Source organism: Mustela lutreola, chromosome 7 (assembly GCF_030435805.1).
Source record: "Mustela lutreola isolate mMusLut2 chromosome 7, mMusLut2.pri, whole genome shotgun sequence".
Classification (NCBI taxonomy): domain Eukaryota; kingdom Metazoa; phylum Chordata; class Mammalia; order Carnivora; family Mustelidae; genus Mustela; species Mustela lutreola.
The window spans coordinates 25,587,416-25,607,599 of NC_081296.1; the positions used below are offsets into that span (position 1 = coordinate 25,587,416).

Here is a 20,184-nt window from a genome sequence, read left to right on the forward strand (position 1 = left end):
CAGGGGAAGGGGCAGAGGCAGAGGGAAGAGCAGACTCCCTATTGAGTAAAAAGCCCAATATGGGGCTTGATCCCTGGATCCCAGAATCATGACCTAAGCTGAAGGCAGGTGCTTAACCAACTGAACTATCCAGGTGCCTCTCTGATGCCAGCATTTTTATTACATGCTTCTAAGAGACTGCTGTATGACCTTGGCCATCCTCTGGAGTCCGTCAACAAGGCTTTGGGTAAGAGTCCCACCTATGCGGACTTCTCCATGCCACCCACTCCTCCACCCCCAGAGTCTGTCACTGGTTTCCTAGAACACCCTGTCCCTGGCTCTGCTGGTACCACCTCTCTGAGAGATGTGGGATTATACACCATCCCTCCCCTGAAGGACTAGAGGCTCCTTGAAAGTAAGGTTCTTGTCTTTTTCATCTTTACTCTGCTGCCTGGCTAAAAGAAGGGGAATGCTTTTTACTCGCGCATTAGTCTGTGCTGTTTCTATCAGGTGGTAAAAATGGCATCTAAAAAAAGCTAGTCTCTGCGAGAAGTACTCTGAATTACTCCACTGGGCACTCTTATTTACCTATGAAGAGGAAGGGGTTGGGGTTTGAGCACTGTAACACTGCTTGCTGGGAGAAAATCATCAGGATGAAAGCAAGCTGATTCTAAGAACATCCCAGGCACGAACAACTATCTGAATACGCTCAACTTGGCTCCTTCTACTTCTTACCTTCCTCATCCTCCACCTCCCACTCTGAACCTACTGAATTCGTAACTCATCCTTCAGACACTCCCTCACAGAGGCGGCCCTGCCCCACCAGCCCAGGTCAGACCTTCCTGCTCTTTTTGTTAACAGCCCTCTGTACTTTGTCTTCGTACTACAGAGAACCCCACGCTGTAAAGAATGCAATAGTGCATTTGCACAGACGTATGCTCTGGGGTGCAGGGACCTCCCCATTGCTCACCCCTGACTTCCCAGTGTCAGGCACACAGGAAGCACACAACTTTTTGCTAAGTGTTGAATGAATCACAGATGTTTATATATTTTCTGTCTCTCCCTTTAGAAAATTCCACAACAGCAAGGATGGGTACAGGTTTACTCAGCTTGGTACCCCTGCTTTACCACACCACCATCTCCTGGGAGGCATTTATTAACTAACTGATGAATGAACAAATGATGAACAATTCATGTACATCTCTTCAAAATCACTCTCATCTTTTGTTAATATTCACCTCGGTATGAAACACAGAATGTGATCATCTTCTGTTAAGCTGTTCAGACTTGTTCTGAAAACTTTTGCCATTACTGTTAAGGTTAAGTGCTCTGCATTAATATTCTAGATGCCTAAGGCACATGAACAACCAAAAAAAGAACATGGAGGGAAAGAAAAAAAAAATCAAACCCATCCTCAGAGAAGATCAATTCAACAATTTTCCATATCCTCATTATAGTCAAGCACAAACCTGCCCAAATTTAATATTATTAAAATACAAAAATGGAAAGAGCCCCTTGCCCAGATTACAAACGGTTAGAACAGCACCAAATAAAAGCACATCAGCCCGGACTAACCATTAAGTAGGGTATACAAACCTCCTCCTTGACCACTACACACCTATTAAAATGGCTAAATCCAGAACACTGACGACACCAAGTGCTTGAGAGCCTAAGAGTGGCAGAAACTCCCATTCATTGCTGGAGGGAAGGCAGCGCGGAAGAACCACTCTGGGAGAGGGCGGCAGCTTCTCACAAAGCTAAACACACTATTACCGTCCGTCCAGCAATCACAATTCCAAATATTTACCCAAACGACTAACAACGTATGCCCACACAAAATCACGCATGCAAATGTTTTATAGAAGCTTTATTCGTAATTGCCAAAACCAGAAGCAATCAAAATGTCCTGCGAGAGATGAACAGACCATAGAACATCCAGGCAATGGAGTGTTATTGGGTAATAAAAAGAAATGAGTTATCAAGCCACAAAAGAGGTGGATGAAACTGAAATGCATACTCCTAATGAAAGAAGCCAGTCCAAAAAAAACTGCATACTGTATGATTCCAATCTTATGACATTCTGGAAAAAGCAAAGCTGCAGAGACAGTTAAAAGATCAGAGGCTGCCAAGGACTTACGAGGGTGGAAGGTGCAGGGGAGGAGCACTGAGAACCCTGGGATCTTGTAGTTCAGGGAAACTGTTCTGTATGACACGGTCATGAGGGGCACAGGACACTGTGGACACAGGGATGGACATGTTATACTGCACACAGTGTACACGAGAATGATGGGTACATACTGATCAAAACCCAGAGAATTTTATAGCACAAACAGTGAACCTTAACATAAACAATTTTTTTAAGTCATTTAAGAGGAGAGGGGACTTCAGGATGGAATGCAGCCAATGACAAAAGAAACTGTTCTACAAATGTATGAGACAATCACACCAAGGGGAGGGTGTGTGTGGGGGGGGAAGGTTGCTGACCTAAGTTTGGAAATGAGTAGAAACTAAGACTAAGGGAAAATGAAACTGTCCAAGAGCACTGTGTCTGATAAGGTTTCTCATGGGGACACATGTTAGATTCAGAAACCACTCTATATGAACACTGGGACTGAACAATTAACTAAAGGGATGGTGAGTGGAGACAGACAGGGTTCTCACTGCTCAAGCAGGAGATTACAGTAAAGCAAAAGGAGGGGGCCGGAACACCCCATGTGCTGACGATCTGACCTAGAGACGTCGCATGCCTACTATGTAGATCCAGGAGATCACACTCAGAAATGGTTACACATTTGTGCATACACGTGGGCCAGTACACACACAAGCCTCCTGGCTCTGTCATACGAGTGGACCTAGAAGCAACTGACACCCCAACAGCAACAAGTACACCGAGTACCCAGATCTTGGTTTCTAGTGCCATTTTCCAATAGGAGAGTGGGCTCCTTGGAAAAAAAGGGCTGATTCCAGGACTTCAGCAAAAAATTTACAAGATGAGCCTACAGTATCTTCTAGTGCCAGAGACTAAGGAAGTGCTCGAGAGAGGAAGGGAACAGGGGGAGGGGGAGAAGGGGAAGGAAAAGGTGGGGGGAATCTAACTGAAAGAATTCCCAATGGACAGGGTGGAGTAATTTTAGCAACCAAATTAAGTAATGTGTAACCTGAAATGCAAAATAAACATCTATGAGTCCTCACTGATACAAATGAACAGTTGAATAGATAAATGGGCAAGAACAGACAAATCTGTGCAGAATTCTAAATAATACATGTAGTCAGTCCAACCTCGGGTTGTGGGAGCATAACTCCTCACTCCTTAGTGTGGACTGTGCTTAATGCCTTCCTTCCAGAAGGCATACTCGGGGAAGGGGAGCAGAGTTTTTACAGAGGAGAAACCTAACACTCCCTCAACCACTTGCCCTAACGTCAGCAGTGCTAAGTCGCCTTGACGGTATTATTCCTGATACGATGTGCAGAGAATGGCACTTCACCTCTGTGGTCTTCCTCTCAAACTCCATAACCCCAGTCTGATCACAAGAAAAGCGTCAGATAAATCCTAAAGAGGGACTTTTTACAAAATATCTAACCAGTATTCCTCAAAAATGTCAAGGTCATCAAAAACAAAGAAAGCAGAAGAAACGGTCACAGACCAGAGGAGTCCAAGGAGATGCAATGATTAAAATTTAAAAAAAAAAAAGGACAGCAGGTATAGACTAAAAACATCTAAATAAAGTATGGCTTTTATCTTCATGATAAAGATATATAAATCCCAAACTCTCCCAAAGGCAAAGTTTATTTTAAAACAAAACAAACAAATCTAAATCTCTCTCTCCTCACTGTTCTGTAAACCACGCCAAACCTTAGCCCAGTGATTCTCAAAGTGTGGTTCCTGGACCAGCAGCATCAGAACCGCCTGACAACTTGTTAGAAATGCCAGTTTTCAGGCCCTGCCCCAGATGGGCTGGATCGGGTCCAGGGATGGGGCTCAACAGCCTGTGTTTTAGCCCCTCAGGTGTCTCTGCTACATGGTAATGTATAATTATCCGCACAGAAGTTCTGATTTCTGATGGGTGGGACTTCAGAACCAGGTGAGGACAAACCAAGCACTAAGAATGGCCATTAGTGAATGCTTACCATCTGTGAAGTACTTACCGCAACATGACTTAAGAAACACCCCCAACACTAGAGAAAGAGAGGGGTCTCCCTCGGGCCACAGAGACATGATGGGACTGTGGAGCCTCTGTCCTGCTCTCTCCAGGGGCTACATGTCTGGGTTACAGACTGTACTCATCTGAACAGCTGGAACACACCATTGCAAACCAGGCGGCTTAGAGCAACAGAAATTCACTCTCTCAACCTTCTGGAGGCTGCAAGTCTGAAATCCCACAGGGCCGTGTTCCCTCTAGGGAAGACTGCGCCCCTCACCTCTTCCTGCTTCTGATGGCTACTGGCTTTCTGGGCCTGTGGCCACAATGCTCTAGTTTCTGCCTATCTTCTCCTTGGTGTCCGTGTTATTTTTCTTTGCTTCTCTCTTATATGGACTCTAACAATGGCATTTAGGACCCAACTGGTTAACCTCATCTTAAAATTCTTAGTTTAAATCCATCTGCAAAGACCCTTTTTCTAAATAAGATAGTATTTACTAATTAAAGGGATCAGGATTTGGTATCTTTGGGTGGCCATTACTCAATCTACTACACATACTCTAAGTCAAGATGACATCAGTGGATTTCCCCTACAAAATTATAGCCGAGAATGAAGACTTCTAACCAAAGATCTGGCACTATTTTTCTTCCTAGAGGGATGGCCTCAGAATACCACATAAAATCAACTCTGAATGCAGAATATTACCATCTTCTCTACTACCTAAAAATTCAATTATACCATTAATAAACACCTTCATCAAGGCCAGAGAATTCAGAGGACTTGTTTCAGAAGACTGATCAATCAGCATCTTTAAAGTAACTTTTGAGAAATTTTAAGACTATCTTAAAGATCTGAGAAACTGATCCAGGAGTATTTTCTCTGCTCCTGTCTTTTGCATTAAAAACTTCCTAAATCTAGGGACTGGAGAGCAAGCACTTTTTTTGTTGGTTCATGGGTTGAGGTCCACCACTTCAAACCCACTTAAACCAGTGGTTTCCAGCTAGACATTTACATTAGCTTGGCAAGGGTCTAACAAATCAAACTTACAGAGTACTATGGGGTCTAACTACTGCCCGCTGAAAATCATCTTAAACAGATGAGTATACTGAAAATATCCTACCAAAGAAATGCATGAAGCATGGAAGTTTTCCCTTTGTCTAAAATTGTCAACAACTGAACGTTACTGGTTCTTTTCAAAGGACTCCTGGCAACACTTACAATAAAAAGGTAGAGTACAGTGCAGTCTGATACAGAAAAAGAAAACAGAATTGCATTAGAGTTAGATGGTAGGCTCTGCAGTTAGACCGCTTGGATTCAAATTCTGAATTGGGCACATTAGCATCTGTACAATCCAGGATGCATCCAACAACCTGTTTTCAGAGAAAAGAGTAACCAAGGCTTGGGAGAGCACAGTTTAGACACATTTAGACACAGCAAAAGTGCAGGATGTCCTTCAACCCTCATCCTCTCTAAAACCAAACTATTTACTACAAAGGCTTAACTGAATCGATGTTCAATTATAACTTTCTCCTGAAATTAACAGTAATTTCTGCCCTCCTGGTAAGTGCCCACTTGGAAACTTTATTAATCTACTGTAACTATTACAAAGTGACTTAGATCACTTGGTAATCAGCAAGCTCTTTGTCTATTAGGAATTTTATACGTCAAAGATTATACCAGAAAGGCTACATCTCTGGTATATTTCTCTATCAGTTAGTTACAGATATGAAACAGCTGCTCGATGCATGCATCTCTACGGAGTGACTGGCTTATCTTTTTTCAAAATAAGCAAAACCATGCAGATTTAAATGAACGTACCAGAATGTCAAACTCCATGATAAATATGACCTCTGTATCACAGGGACACAAGCCCCACTACTACTTACTCCAATCAAACAATATTCCAGCCTCTGCCCAAATGTGGCCCACCAGTCATCTGTGGCCCACCAGTCCTTGGCTCCCCCCCTGAGCTTTATCACTTTTAAGAAGTATTCCCAAGCATCAGTCATCAGGAGATTGAAAAGTCTGAATAGTGAGTGTTCAAATACTTTCAAGTTCAAACTAAGCTAATGTCAATCAAAGGTAAGGCCTTCCTCCTATTTCCTGGCCTCCCTGGCTCAGTCTCCTTTGCTGGATTCCTCTTCATCTCTGACTTCTAGCCCCTGGAAGCCCTGGGCTCAGCCCTAGACTTTTTCTCTATCTCCACTAACTCCCTCAGTGATGTCATTGCTCCTCTGGCTTTAAGTACCATGGAAATAAATGCAGCTGACTCACACTGCTATCTCTAGCCTGAACTTCCTTGTCTTCCCCCATCCCTGTAACTCCATCCCTCTGACGGCTCAGGCAGCCTTCCTATCTCCCACATATCATTGCTCAACAAGTCGTATCAGCTCTACCTTGAAAACTCATCCACAGGCAAATCACTTCTCATCGCCTGCACCAGCTATCTCTCTCTCTGAGTTCCCAGAAGTGCTTGCTCACCAGTCTCCCTCCTCCCCACTCCTGCTCCCCTACAGGGTTCTCCACACACCAACCAGAGTGGTCCTTTTGAAACAGCTCCCTGGACTCCACTGTCCTAATCCTCTGGTGCCTGCCCAGCTTACTCAGCACAGAACCCATGGCCTTCACTGGGGACAGGCCTTATAGGATCTGGCCCCTTCCACTTCTGTGCCCCAGCCACCCAGACTCCTTGCTGTCCTCATCACACACACCCATACACTTCCTGCCTCCAGGCCTTTGCATGCCCAGTTCCCTGTGCTAGAGATGATCGTCCCTGGTTCACTTACACTTTCCCAGCTGGGCTGGCACTCCCCAATCCCTCTAGCATTCTATCCCCTTACCATGCTGTATTTCTTCAGAGAGCTTAGTACCACCTCCAGTATACACTCGTCTCTTCTCACGTCCCCATAAAGAAGTAAATGCATCAAGGGAGCAAGCTTTGGGGCACCTGGGTGGCTCAGTCACTGAAGCGTCTGCTTCGGCTCGGGTCATGATCCCAGGGTTGTGGGACTGAGCCCCACATCAGGTTTCTTGCTCGGCAGGAGCCTGCTTTTCCCTCTCTTTCCCGCTAATGCTCTCTGTCACTATCTCTGTCACTGTCGCTCTATCTCAAATAAATAAATCTTAAAAAAAAAAAAAAAAAAAAGAGGGGCGTCTGGGTGGCCGAGTGGGTTGAAGCCTCTGCTTTCAGCTCAGGTCAGGATCCCAGGATCCTAGTGATCGAGCCCCACATCTGGCCCTCTGCTCAGAGGGGAGCCTGCTTCCCTTCCTCTCTCTGCCTACTTGTGATCTCTGAAATAAATAAATAAATAATCTTTAAAAAAAAAAAAAGAAAGAAAGAAAGAAAGAAAGCTTTGTTGTGCTCACTGCTGTAGCCCGTGTCTAGAGTAGGGCCTGTCAGAGGGCAGGCATACAGGTGGCTCATTTAAGGAGTTAACCATTTAAAAAATTTAAGTGTTTTTATATCATTTGGGATACTTCGATTTCCATACCCATAACAACCAGAATTCTAAATTACTGCAGAATCAATTCATAATATAAAAAGTAAACAGGCATTCCTTTGGTGGTAAAAAACAAGAATGAACTCATCTTTCTGCCTTAAGTAAACCACATAATTATAAATAAAAGTCTTCAGTCTTTAAATTGAATATTCTGTTGAAGGGGAAAGCAGGGGCTAACGTATACAAAAGGAAAAGTAGCACCTACAGTATTTTTCAAAAGCAAAGTCTTTGAAAATAAGTGCCAGACAGCAAAGAAAACAAGCTTGTACCGATTTCTTTATCCTCACAAGGGCTCACTGAGAGAAAACCCAGGAACAAAACATGATAGGGTTAACCATGATGACGTTAGTAAGAGCACTAGCATTAAATTGCTGAGTGAATGCTGAAAGATTCTTTTTAGCAGGGGAAAAGTTTTGCTGTCATGGTACCATTACAAATTTCTTACAGTAATAACACGGTACATTATAAGCCTGCTCAAATGATAAGCTCTTTATGAGGGTTAGAAGTCTGCAAACTCTCTCAAACAAAGACCTTTCTGTCTCGGATTTCCTAGAAGTCAATAAGCTAAAAATCACATCCTGCACAATATCCACTTAGACTCACAGAAGATCCAGTCTTCCGTGGCTTCACCCCGGTTCCCCAGGGCACCAAGCGGTCAACACCGTACACTCCACTTCTGTGTGTCCGATTAGATCATCTCTGGGGTCTAACTAATTTTTATTTTGAAATAATTTCAGGTTAATAGCAGAGCTGTAGAGAGAGAGATCCCATCTCTTGACCCAACTTCCTCTAATGTCAACATCTTCTGTAACTACACTCTACACTATGCATATTAAAACTAAGAAACTGACATTCGCATGCTATTAATTAAACCATAGGCTTTATTCAGATTTCATCAGTTTTTCCATGAATGCCTCTTCTCTTCCAATTCAGGACCCTGTAATGCTTTCAGCTGTCTTGTCTCCTCAGTCTCTGTCCATCTGTGACAGTCCCTCAGTCTTTCCTCGCTTTTCATGACCTCAGCACTTGGAAGGGCAATGGTCAGGTATTTTGTAGACATCTGACGTTTTCTCATGACCAGACTGGAGTTACGGCTTGGGGAGGACTAAGGCACAGGTGAAGAGCCGTCTCATCCCATCGCATTTGGGAGTACATGATATAAATATGACTACTTTAATACTGCTGATATCAAGTGGGTGTCTGCCAGGTTTTCTAGAAGTTACTATCCTTCCTATTCCCTACTCCATTCATTAAAAATGAGTACAGCCTACAGTCAAGGGGAGGGAAATTTAGCTCCACCACCAGGAGAGAAGATTATTCCAAACAACCTGTGAATGTTAAAACCACCACAGTAATTAATAAAGACTTTGTAACTCCTTCTTTTTTTTTTTTTAACTGACATTTGTTTGATTAAACAAATCGCAAGTTATGGTTCAAGGCAAAAGCTGAGGATAAAGAAAAAAGGCAAGCTAAGGCTCAAGGAAGATTTATAACCAGACCACATAAACAGACATTTGTTAAATCATCAATTGCAGAGACAAAAAAGACCTTCAAAAATATCATTTGGTTTTAGCTTTAAAGTGTTTTTCAGTTTAATCTCTGGCCAAAAGTTCTCTGTTTTCGTCATCACATCAAATAGAACTTCTTCCCTTGTCATTACTCAAGATTTACTGCTGACCAGCATTCAACCCTCATGGACTTTCATCCGGCTACACAACTCACTGCAATTAACATGGCTTAAAGAAGAGAAGAAAGGAAGAAAGATTATAAAGCATTAGTCTGTCAAACATATGAGGAGGGAGATGCCAAGTTTGCTTCCCTGCCCCCTGGACTAAGTCTCATACTGGAAAGACCACAGTCCAAACTCCCTTTTCTGTCTTCTCCACTACCAGGGCAATGCTCCGCATAGGACAGGAGCTAAATGAGATGCCAATTAACCAAAACATAACTCCAGTTTCTACCTAGTACCAAAGTGTCACTGGATCATAAGAAATGTTGCTGAGTATTCATGGCATCTATGGTTCTCAAAGATGAGCAGGAAGAACTATCGGAGAAGCCTAGATCGTTGGAATCTACCCACCAAGAGTCTGGTTCTCAGTTTGGGCCTGGAAACCTGCTCTACAGCAAACACCTCAAGTGATTCTTGTATAAACAGCTTCCCTTTGAAAAAGAGCAGCCTAGCAGAAGACCTTTGGACCATGTTAATGCTTGGAGTACACACTCACACTCACACACACACACATATTCCCATCACTAAGTCTGGAAAACTGACGTCCAACACACCCTCTTATGCCTGAAGGAGCTTCACCTCTGACTGTCTCTTCCTGACCCAGACCACATGGCTACCATCGGGTTCATTCTTGCCTCTGTTCCCTCACTGGTCACTCTGCCGGTGCCAGATGGTCTTACCGGTTCAGTTCAACAAGGACAATTAATTACTGGAACTAAAAATTTTACAAAGCTTTGTTGTTGCCATCCCTCAACCTCTTACAAATGTGAAGGGATACCATCCTCATTGTGCAGAACAGTCCAGAAATCCAGTCACTTTTAGAGACGGGGGTGACCCAGATAATGCAAGCCTCCTGTGCACTCTCCTCCCTACCCACCCATCCCAGTGGCTCCCCAGCCCTCCACACTGACCTGTGTTGCTCACACTATTCCACCCTGGTTTGCTGGTTTACTATTATGAGGTAGTACAGTATTTTTCATATACATTTGTCCACTTTCACATACTGATAGCAAGTCCTTAAAGCTCATTTTACTCTTATTACCTCAAAATGGCTCATACAGCACTATGAATACTAACGTGATTTAAAAAGTAGACTGTCAGTTTATCACAGGAAATGAGCTGATGACATATGTGATCTCAATCTTTCCAACTATACAGAAAATACTACTCAGCTATTAGCTTAAGATAAAGAAAATGATATACTGATCCCACCTCCTGATAACATGGCTAAGGAGCCCTCTCCTGTCAACTCAGTAACATGTCTAGCCGCAGCCTTATCACAAGAAAGGGGACTAACATGTGAAACCTAGAACATCTTTAACACATTCCTACCAAATTTGAACTTGGTGAAGACTGAGCCCTTTGCCTTTAGATCCACACCTCCTCCCTTGCAAGCACAAGACTCATAGCCCAAACAGAGAAACCACTTCAGAGATGTTGACGTACTTACGGACGGTTTTGTTTTGCCAGTTATTACAGGTCCAAAGCAACTAACTTCTCCATTTTCGGTCAACCTTGACTGGTTCTGTCAGAATATTCTTCTCTAAATTTTAAAAGCAAAAACCAAGGAGTCCAACACCCCAGTGTTCCTACAAATCATATTCAAGTACCTGTTTATACAGGTCAAAACCTATGCAAAGTCCTCACGGAATGGGCTCTGAACAGCTTAGCTTTTCAGATACTTGAAGTATTTCATAAGCCCTCGCTCTGTGCCAAGCACTAGCTCGGATTAATATGCAGCATCTCAATGTATCCTTGAAACGTTCCTACAAGGTAGGCAATTTCTTATGCCATTTTTGCAAGGAGGTAAGGGTCCAGAGAAGTTATGCAGCTTGTTGCCTGGGATCACACAGCTGGTGAAGAATGATGAATGATTTGTGGAGATTCAAAACCAGGCCTACTGTGTCCTAGGGCACGTCCTCACCACTCACTCCCGTTTTCCTCAACATGTGTGCCACCTGGCCTCATCTTAACACCTCTTGTCCCTTGCTCACCCTATTCCAACACTTGTCCCCTTGCTATGTCTTAAACATCTCACACATTACACTTTACTCTCTGTCCCTTTGCAGCCCAGCCCAGCCCAGCCCAGCCCCAACAGAATAGGAGAGAATAGGCCTCCTTTCTGAACTGTTGGGCCCCCAAATAGAAGAGTGTCTTGATCTTACCGGATGTTCAAAATTTATTTGAAAAATAAATACATATGAATATTCTGATTGGTTGAAAGTTTTTCTAATTTTTAAAGCACAATTCCCTGACTTCTTAAGCAGAAGATGAGGATATTCAGAGTGATTTATACAATTGGAAAAGGCAAATTTTAAGCTGTGAAGCTAAGGCTCCACTATTTTTTTTTTAAGATTTTATTTATTTATTTGACAGACAGAGATTACAAGTAGGCAGAGAGGCAGTCAGAGAGAGGAGGAAGCAGGCTCCCTGCTGAGCAGACAGCCCGATGTGGGGCTCGATCCTAGGACCCTGGGATCATGACCTGAGCCAAAGGCAGAGGCTTTAACCCACTGAGCCACCCAGGCACCCTTGAGGCTCCATTACTGATGGTCATAGGTGACATCAATGAAAATGATGAAGTATAGACATCCAAAAATTCTCCCCCCCATAAAAGCAAAGAGAACATGGGCAAAAAACAGCTTCAGGCAACCTTTTCAGGACCTGGATATTAGCCAAAGGCTTAGAGTAACCCAGGAAGTGTTTATGCAAGAAAAACAGTGAAATTTTAGTAGGAATAGTGAATCCTGTGGCATTTTAACTTGCCCATTCCTCTTCCCTGTTGCCCAGAGCAATGTGGTAACCTTGAAAACCAACAGTCCACAATCATGGTGAAAGCCAGCAGCCTGACAGCCACTGGAAGGGGACAGAGCAAGACTGGAGCTCCTTCAAAGCCCCATTCCCAGAGAACTGTTATTATCTGACCTGCCTAGTGGTTTCTTAGAAGACCCTATTTATAAGGCTGTCTTTATTTGTCCTGATTCAGAGCCCTCCTTTTCCAAAAAAGCTGTTGGTGGGGAAGGGAGGAAATATTTGTTAAAAATGATCATAGGCAATTGTTGAATATCATGCTGCCTCAGGAGGTGGCTAACAGTATGGGTAAAACACAGGCTAACCAAAAAGCTTAAAAAGAAAAGTCGGGGTATGGCATGTCCATAAGGGGCTTTGAAGAGTTTCAATATATTTGTGGGAACCTGTGCACATGCCCAGGGAAAATCAGAGAAGGCCCTAAGCTCTCACGTCTGGTTGACTGTGAGGCTCTGCACAAGCAAGAAGTGAGGCTGAGAGTTGAAAACTGCACAGTGAGCGTTGCAGGCAAGCACCAACAAGTACACAAAGCCCTTAACCAAAGACAGGGAGAGTTCTTAGTTCCAGGTCTCTGAGGACATCTTTGTCCAATCATTAGCTGACCACAAAGCAAACCAAGCAGATTTTAGTAGTTACACACACACACAAATACAGACTTTACAAAATTCCCGCCCCCCAAAATCACTAACAAAATAACAGCCACATCATCAAACCCTGAGGAGGGGGCAGAATCTGATTTCCAGAGTTGCTATATTATTTTAAATGTCTTGTTTCCAACAAAAAATTATGAGACATACAAAGGGGGAGGGGAGCAGCCAATAAAGAAGTAGAAATTGTAAAAAAAAAAAAGAACCAAGTAGAAATTCTGGAGTTGAAAGTCACAATACTTGGAACAAAAAAGTCACAACAAATTTGAACTGGTGAAATAAAGGATTAGTAAACTTGAAGACAGGTCACTTGAGATTATGCAGTCTGAAGGGAGAAAGAAAAAAGAATAAAGAAAAGAAAAATAAACAGAACCAAGCATATGCATATGGCAGTTGTATAATGAGAAGAACAATAAAGAGAAAAGGACAAAAACCTCTGAAGAAATAGCTGCTGAAAAATGACCAAATTTGATGAGAAACAATCCACACACCCAAGAAGCTCAATGAACTGCAAGTACAATAAGCTCAGAGAGCCACACCTTGACATATCGTAATCAAACCACTGAAAGCCACAGTCTCAAGAGCAACAAGAGAAGAGACTCTTCGCATATGAGAGATCCTCAGTGAGATGAACAACTGATTTCTCACCAGAAGCCATGGAAACCAGAGAGCTTCGATCCAAAGTGCTGAAAGAAAAAGACTGTCAACCAAGAATTCTCTACCAACAAAACCATCTTTCAAAAGTGAAGGAGAAATTAGCGCATTCCCAGATACAAAAAAAAAAAAAAAAAGAAAGAAAGAAAGAAAGAAAAAAAAAAAAACCTGAGAGAATCTGTTACAAGCAAACCTGTCCTATGAGAAATATTAAAGGAGGCTTTTTAGACTGAAAGGAAAGGACACATGACATTAACTCAAATACATGTGAATAAAGAGCCCAATAAGGAAAGCTACATAAGCAAACAGAAAATTTATAAAAATATTTGTAAAAATTGGGATGCCTGGGTGGCTCAGTTGATTAAGACGCTGCCTTCGGCTCAGGTCATGATCCCAGGGTCCTGCTATCAAGTCCCAAATCGGGCTCCTTGCTCAGCAGGGAGCCTGCTTCTCTCTCTGCCTCTGCCTGCTACTCTGCCTGCTTGTGTGTGCATGCTCGCTTGCTCGCTCTCTCTGAAAATTAAATAAATAAAATCTTTTTAAAAATTTTATAAAAATATAAATATATTGTTAACATTTTTTCCTCTAATCTGATTTAAAAGACAACTGCACAAAGCAGTAATTACAAATCAGTGTTGACTGCCCTATCACATATAAGATATAACTTGTGTGACAATAATAGGAAGGAATAAGAAGAAAATGGAGCTTTATCAAAGCCCAAGATTTTGTATACTATAGTTATTAAGCTGGCATTAATCCAAACTTCTTGTTTATCAGTTAAGATGTTTACTGTAATACTTAGGGTAGCTTCTTAAAAAATAAAAGAAATGACAAAAGAATGAAAATGTACAAAAACCACTTAACACAAAAGAAGGCAGCATTGCAGGAACAGAGAAACAAAACAGACATGATGACCTAGGAAAGGAGGAGCAAAATGACAGACACAAATCCTACCCTATCAGTAATGACATTAAATGTAAATGGATTAAAGACCCCAATTTAAAACTGATCCAACTGCATGCTCTCTACAAGAGACACACTTTAAATTCACAGACACCAACACCAACGGGGTGCCTGGATGGCTCAGTCAGTTAGGTGACTGCCTTCAGCTCAGGTCATGATCCCAGGGTCCTGGGATCGAGCCCCACGTCTGGCTCCCAGCTCAGTGGAGAAGTCTGCTTCTTCCTCTGCTCCACCCCCCATCTCATTCATTCTCTCTCTCTCTAATAATTAAGTAAAATCTTAAAAATAAAGACACAAACATTGGTGCCTGGGTGGCTCAGTCAGTTAAACATCTGACTCTTGATTTCTGCTCAGGTCATGATCTCAGTGTCATGAGGTAGAGCTCTACATCAGATTTGGCGCTCAGTGCAGAGTCTGCTGGGGATTCCCTTTCTCCCTCTTCCTCTCCCTCTGCCCCTCCTTCCATGCACACACCTCTCTCTCTCTCTCTCTCTCACCAAAATAAAATCTTAAAAAAAAAAGACACAAACGGGCTAAAAGCAAAAGTACGAAAAAAGATAAAGCACATGATAGTAACTACAAGGTACTGAAATGGTTATACTATCAGACCAAATAAACTTCAAGACAAAAATTGTCACTGAAGACAAAGAAGGCATTTTATAATGATAAAAGCACATATGCACCTAACAATAGAGCCCCAAAATACATGAAGCAAAAAACAACACAACTGAGAGGGAGAAACTGACAATCCAGAAGTATCAGAGACTTCACTATCCCACTTTCAATAATGGGTAGGACAAAGAGATGACCAGGGAAAAGGACAATTAACATACAAATCAACTAGACCAAAGAGACATCCGTAGAACACTCAACAGTACAACACACTCTTCTCAAGTACACACACAACACTCTCCAGGGTAACCATATGTAGGTCATAAAAAGTCTCAATAAATTTAAAAGAACTGAAACAATACAACGTGTATGTTCTCCAACCATATGGAATGAAATTAAAAATCAATAACACAATGGTGGGTCTTAGACTTCTGTGCTGTTCACAGTCTCATTTCATCTTATTTTTCACATCTTCTTCACATCCTTCCCACTCACTGCTGATATAGTCTTTTATGGCAGCGCCCTTTTTGGATGACAATTTGCCCTTATGATCTATTAAGAGCTTGGAGACTGAACCCTCAAGCCAGAACAAAAGGCTCTGTATAAAACCACACAGGAGCTTTGCCTCAAAGAACAACCAGTGACAGTGATCTGTATTTGAGCATCTATTCTAGCTATTTAGGGCCCTGCCTGGTTCTCAGCCAGGTAAGGGTAACAAGCAGCCTAAAGGTGTGAAAAAGGCACCACTAGACACAAACCAGCTCCATGACTACCAGCAGCTGAAACATTATCCCTTCCATCATTAAAGGAAAAAATTCCCAGGCTTCTGATACAAAGATATTCAACATTCCTTTCTAAGCCAGTCAGACTAACAAAGAAAACCTTCTCTTTTTACATATTTTGCTCTAAACTCCCAGTTTCCCTTGATGATATGCCTTCCTTAAAAAGAACATCACTGATCTTACCCCTTCCCTGTACTGTTTTAAGATCACTATCACAGGGTTTTTACACGTTTACATTTTTCTCAACCATTTCATAAATATTTTAGTCTCCTCAATTAGATGACAGCCCTGAAAGAGAAAAAACGGCCATTTGTGTTTTGTGCTTTTGTAGTTTCCCACCTGTTTAGAAAGCCAGTACTGGGCTCACTAATGCTTGCTTAATGAATATTGGCTAACTCAGAGCATCACGCTGGTGTGTCTCCGTATATACTGGTGTATCCCAGACACCATAGTTGGGCCAAGATGACAATCCCTTCAGGTCTGGGTCGAGGAGTGCCGTGGGTAGAGGGTGGGGTAGCAGGAGCCCTATGGGGCCCCACATACCTCAGTGTGTGTATCATGATGTGAAAAAGGCCGGAAAACACTGGGTTAAGGGACTGATTAGAAACACTGCTGAAAAGAACTGAAAAGAGTTTGAATGTCCATTAAAAAAAAAAAAAAGACGAAGATTCTTACGTAGCAACTGGAAAATCGTAAGACTTGGGAGTGAAAACCAGCAAGATACGGATAGTAAGCAACACATGCGGGAGGATATATAGACTTTGTGGCTTTTATCTTCACATGGCACACCTGTTAAGGCTGCACCACCGTGGTGGACTCTGAGGGGAACCTGGTGGACAGAGATGAGAAAACTTGTCCTGATAAACTCTTTCAGCTTCTGAATTTTCAGCCATGTGATGGCATGAAATAAATCTTTTAAAGTTGCCAAATCTTCCTATGCCTAGCTCCCACTTTCATTACTAACAATTATTTTCTACTCGAAATACCTTCACCACTAGTTAAATGTTGAATTACAATTAAAAAAGTCAAGATCCGGTTGCTGGTTAGCTAGCCGTGTTCTGTTTAAGAAAATCCACTGAGCTCTACACTTACTGATGATCTGTGCACTTCTCCATAGGTATAATATACACTTCAATAAAAAGTCAAAAGAAAAATGAAAAGATTATTTAGATCAATTGTCTTTTTATTCCCTTATTAAAAGAGTTGTATGGTATTTCATTTATTTGCCTAAGTAAATTGTTTCAAATTTTTCAATAATTCCTCAAAGGTGGCTCAGTTGTTAAACACCTGCCTTCCGCTCAGGTCATGGTCCTGGAGTTCTGCAATCTCGCCACATCCCTGTTTCTCTGCTCAGCGAGGAGTCTGCTTCTCCCTCTCCTTCTGCTCCTTCCTCCACTCCTTTCTCTCACTTGTTCCCCCTCTCAAATAAATAAAATCTTGAAAAAAAAAATAATAATAATACTTCTTCAAAAAATCCCATGTAACTTGAGTTGTAAGGCCGAGCCCACATGAGATAAGGGGGAACCAGGTTTGCCTGCTCCACTTTGCCAATACTGTTAACAGCCTCACGGCCCACATTCTCATTCTGGGCTGGGAGGTTTCAGTAAGCATTGAGGAGCATTACTAAAGATCACCTTACGGTAACACATTTTTTATTATGAAAATAAAGTATTTAAAGCCACTTATCGAAAATGCCGAAGTCACAAGGGATTAAGAAAGAGACTTGTGCAAAGGGTCAGGACTAATGGAGGCTTTAGAGCCACGACAACAATCAAATGCAATCCCTCGCCCTGGGCTGGGTCCTGTGATGTGGGACTGTACCTCATCAGCAGATAAAATCAGAGTATCAACACTAGGTTAAAGTTTCCATTTGTACTTATGGTTACATGAGAGCATTTCCCTGTTCTTAGTCAAAATACATCGATGTTAGTTCAAGTTAAGAGCCACAATGTTTAGTTACTCTTAAATGAGGAACAGCCCTATGTCCCTGTACTCAGGATTGGGGGGATACACTCAGGAACAGAGGGAAATGATAATGCAAGTGGTGTAAAATGTTAACAGGTTAATCTGAGCATAAGGCGTACAGATGTGCTTTGTGCTATTTTGTTTTTCTGTAAAATTAAAATTATTTCCAAATAAAGTTTTTTAAAGCCATATATTAATAAACACCAATAAAAATCAAAACAAGTCTATAAACAAGAATAAAAATCAAAACAAGCTTAGAAATGAATCTGGATTTTGATTGTAACAGTTGTTTCTTGTGAGTCATTTTAATTAAGTGTAATCCCAAGGCATTATTTCAAACTTGCAAAAAAAAAAAAAAAATGTACACCCTCCATCTAGATTTGTAAGAGCTAAATAAGCACCTTCTGAGACCCAAAGCTTAACGTAATAATCTTTCACGTAAGACTTCACCTCAATCATTTCTCATAATGTGAACCTTGATGGAGAAACTACATTTACAGGAAGTTTAATAAAAGTTCTCATCCACATGAGGGATTATTCTCGCCTGAGTGGTGAACACAATGATAAATCCTAATAATAACTTACGTTAAGAGGACTTAAAGCACTACCAAAACAAAAAGGCCTAAAGAAACTTAAGGTCTAATAAAATGGTACATGTGCCCACAAATGTAATTCTTAAAAAAAGAAAAAGATGAAGAACTGTACATAAAACACAAAACTTCCAATCTGCAGAAAAATATGTAGAAGACATTCCTGCCACCCAAGGAAGTGAAGGCTTTCTTACACAAGGCACAGAAAACACAAACCATACAGGAAAAGAAAGAAACTAGACTACACTTAAAATTCACAATTTGTATGCTGAGTATCACATTTAAAGTGAAAAGACAAGCCATATTCTGGGAGAAGATAATCTCCCATAAAAGGAGCTCACAGAAGGGCAGTACCTAGGAAAAGCTCTGTCATCATCAGACACTTAAACACAAGAAAAGCAGCAGGGACACCACCCCCACACTGCCCACAGGCCTCCACATTCCACTCCTCAGGGATACTAGGCAGGGATGGGGAACCACCCAGGGAGGGAGCTTCCTCCTCCACCAGATCCCTTTGCCAGGTGCTTCTGGTCAAAGAGGTGGCTCCCAGCATCCAGAAGGGACAATTTCCAGCATCCCAACTTCGGGCCCGAGAGAATTTTGGTTCTTACAAGATAATGGGGGAAAAAGTGCTGAACTATCTCTCAATCCCTGAAGCCCCCCAGGACAATACTTTCTAATGTCTTCGCACTAACACTAGGTTAGAGTTCTTGATAACAAGGTACTGGCTCTGCGGCTGTCTATCTAGCAGCACGTAAGATACAACAGCACTACAACACTAAGACAAGTATTTTTTATATATATATAATTTATTAAACTTAAAAGTTTTGTAAGTAATAGGAAACATTTGTTGTCTAGGTAGAGATGTAGGTATTTTGAATGTTTAAGAAAAGTAGACTAATTGTTTTCATGTACCTTGAAATATCTGAGGGAATTTACATAGTGAAATTTGTAAACTGTGTAAGTGTTTAATGTAATTCTGCACTGCCAAAATGATAGAATAATTGAGTATTGAAGAAAGGACATGAGTAAAAGTGGTGCTTTTAATTTTAAAACAAATTACTGTATTTACAAGTAACCGTTGTAAGTGACAGATTATAAGACAGGTATTTTTAAAAATTCTCTCTCAAAAGTAGGCCTATCCTCCACAATTCCCGCAGGAAGGCTAGGTTCTCAGAGATCAGAAATAGCATAAAACATCCCAAAATACACAAGGCACTACATGTTTTAACCATAATGAAACATGCTAAGGTTGTAACTACTAAACTAAGAATGGGGAAAATGCAGAAACACTGCCTTCTGTATTCTACTGGAAACTGCAAGACATCCCTAAAGAGGCTTCCTCGCTGCAAAAATTCATGATCACAGCGACCTCCCCCCTAGATCCAGTGACCAAACCTCCCTGCATGCAAGGTTGGGGGGAGACCCACAAAGATCAGAGGTTTCACTCCAATCACAGTTGAGATTTAAAATGTATCTTTTATAATTAGAAATGAACATGAAAACTACTTCCTGTCTTCTTGAAAATGTCCACTTCCCTAAGAGTTCAAACGAAAGAAACAGTTATTAGGAAACCTTTAATAGCGAGTCTGGGGGGGAGACAAGTACGGGCAAGAATACTCTTTCTTCACTCAAGCACTTTAGAAAATTAACTCATAACAAAAGCTAACAGTTTACATCAGAAAGTGTGCTTCTTTTTCTTGGGCAAAGGTCTATAAGTTCCCTCTGTTCCTCACAACTATGGGTAATTTATCAATCTAAACACAACACAACCTAAATAATTTTTTCCACTCTGACTAATATCAGATCCTGTAA

The 20,184-nt window shown here is 41.7% G+C and overlaps 1 protein-coding gene across 1 annotated transcript in view; it reads right to left on the minus strand.

Annotated features, from left to right (window-relative positions):
* Window positions 1–20,184, minus strand: part of CHSY1 (chondroitin sulfate synthase 1) — a 70,895-nt gene that overhangs the window by 33,975 nt on the left and 16,736 nt on the right. The gene's annotated exons all lie outside the window — the stretch shown is intronic.